General features: G+C 44.0%; 1 non-coding gene across 1 annotated transcript; it reads right to left on the minus strand.

The window, feature by feature from the left end:
* Positions 1-665: 665 nt before the first annotated feature.
* LOC147340691 (small nucleolar RNA SNORD86) lies at positions 666-756 on the minus strand. Its single transcript, XR_015160006.1, has one exon. It is a non-coding gene; the product is annotated as a small nucleolar RNA SNORD86 (small nucleolar RNA).
* Positions 757-2,341: the final 1,585 nt, after the last annotated feature.

The raw sequence follows: 2,341 nt of genomic DNA on the forward strand, positions 1-2,341 counted from the left end.
CTAGTCTCCTGACTCTTCAGAGTCACTAACTGGTTCCTCTTTGGGGAAAGATTTCTTCCCCTTGGGAAGATTCCACTGCCAGCTGTCTCTTCAAGATTACTACTAACTAGGTCCTCCTTCGAAAAAGATTTTTTTCTGCAGTTTGGAAAAGGAGGCATATGGGTCTTCCATCCTCCTGAGAATCCTTCTGGGACTTTTTCATTTTTGGGGTCTTTCACTTGTCTCCTCACACTCCTCTGGGGCACTACTGCTTTCTGAAGATGCCAGGGAAACTGAAGCCAGCCTTTTCTTTTCCGTCTTCAAGCATTTCCTCTCCTGTTTCTCTAGCTTCCTAGTAATCTTAGCTGCTGCTTCATCTGCCTGAATCATTGCCTCCTTCAAGACATGCAGATTCTTTTGTGGAATCTCTCCAGTCTCACAGAAGGACAGACACTCCTCAACATGTTCTAGAAGCTTTTCCCCAAATACACTGGTGGGTGTACATCAGAGAAGCAATCAATTCGTGAGGCAATACTGCATTTGTTTGCCAGGTATTGGGAAATGTAGGCTTTGTTCTTGGTAGCTGCTTAGTCAATGAAAGTAGAATGGAAAATGAGTTCACATTTTGGGGTGTTATCCATTGTCTTCAAGGCTCTGGAAATTTGGTCTCTTTGCTGGGCCCAGAGAATCACTCAGACACCAGCATTAGCCTTCACCAGCATTGCAGAGGTCAGTATAGGTCAGAAAGAAGGTAATTGTTTTGAATCCATTGTTAATCAGTTCATGGATCTCCATTTCTTTAAGGTCAGTTACTAGAGCTTTCTTAGTTACCTTTGATGGTATGTTTGTCTTACTCTGTATGATCTGTGTAATTTTGCTTGGATATCAATACACTGGCAGGTGCAGACAACTTTTTTCAGTCTTTAAAGACTGATTTTTACATGTAAAGGTCTGCTGGGTCCCTAAACTAACAGGACTACTTCTAGGATCGCAGTTGAGTTGAGTTGGAGCCAAGCAACAGTTGCACTGCTGAGTCCACAATTTGGTGTGTAATGGTTGGACCCGCTGCCAAGGGTATAGGTGGTGTGACTTCTGTCAGATTTCCTGGCAGATAGAACTGCCTCTCGGGCTTTGGTCTCAGATCAGATCAGATCAGTCACTCAGTCATGTCTGACTCTTTGCGAACCCTGAATCGCAGCACGCCAGGCCTCCTTGTCCATCACCAACTCCGGGAGTTCACTCAGACTCACGTCTATCGAGTCAGTGATGCCATCCAGCCATCTCATCCCCTGTCGTCCCCTTCTCCTCCTGCCCCAAATCCTTCCCAGCATCAGAATCTTTTCCAATGAGTCAACTCTTCGTATGAGGTGGCCAAAGTACTGGAGTTTCAGCTTTAGCATCATTCCTTCCAAAGAAATCCCAGGGCTGATCTCCTTCAGAATGGACTGGTTGAATCTCCTTGCAGTCCAAGGGACTCTCAAGAGTCTTCTCTACCACCACAGTTCAAAAGCATCAATTCTTCGGCGCTCAGCCTTCTTCACAGTCCAACTCTCACATCCATACATGACCACAGGAAAAACCATAGCCTTGACTAGACGGACCTTTGTTGGCAAAGTAATGTCTCTACTTTTGAATATGCTATCTAGGTTGGTCATAACTTTCCTTCCAAGGAGTAAGCGTCTTTTAATTTCATGGCTGCAGTCACCATCTGTAGTGATTTTGGAGCCCCCAAAAATAAAGTCTGACACTCTTTCCACTGTTTCCCCATCTATTTCCCATGAAGTGATGGGACCGGATGCCATGATCTTCGTTTTCTGAATGTTGAGCTTTAAGCCAACTTTTTCACTCTCCACTTTCACTTTCATCAAGAGGCTTTTTAGTTCCTCTTCACTTTCTGCCATAAGGGTGGTGTCATCTGCATATCTGAGGTTATTGATATTTCTCCCGGCAATCTTGATTCCAGCTTGTGTTTCTTCCAGTCCAGCGTTTCTCATGATGTACTCTGCATATAAGTTAAATAAACAGGGTGACAATATACAGCCTTGATGAACTCCTTTTCTTATTTGGAGCCAGTCTGTTGTTCCCTATCCACTTCTAACTGTTGCTTCCTGACCTGCATACAAATTTCTCAAGAAGCAGGTCAGGTGGTCTGGTATTCCCATCTCTTTCAGAATTTTCCACAGTTTATTGTGATCCACCCAGTCAAAAGCTTTGGCATAATCAATAAAGCAGAAATAGATGTTTTTCTGGAACTCTCTTGCTTTTTCCACGATCCAGCGGATGTTGGCAATTTGATCTTTGGTTCCTCTGCCTTTTCTAAAACCAGCTTGAACATCAGAAAGTTCACGGTTCACATATTGCT

Source organism: Bos grunniens, chromosome X, assembly GCF_055505025.1.
Source record: "Bos grunniens cultivar Pamir isolate PY7600 chromosome X, Bosgru_T2T1.0, whole genome shotgun sequence".
NCBI classification, from domain to species: Eukaryota; Metazoa; Chordata; class Mammalia; order Artiodactyla; family Bovidae; genus Bos; species Bos grunniens.